Consider the following 206-nt stretch of genomic DNA (forward strand, 5'->3'; position numbering starts at 1 on the left):
TCTGAATGGAGACTTCTAAATGCTGTAGATGACTGTGTGTAAATACTCTAATATACTTATCGATTTCTGCAATATCTGGTATTGGTTACTTGAACATATCTACTCTCTGTTCTTTGGAACCAATGGGATTCACAGCTTCCCAGGCTCAGAAGGAGGAGAATTACTATATAAAGTTTCTCTTTGACAGAGTCTCACACAGCTTTTGA

This window comes from Rissa tridactyla, chromosome 9, assembly GCF_028500815.1.
Source record: "Rissa tridactyla isolate bRisTri1 chromosome 9, bRisTri1.patW.cur.20221130, whole genome shotgun sequence".
NCBI lineage: Eukaryota > Metazoa > Chordata > Aves > Charadriiformes > Laridae > Rissa > Rissa tridactyla.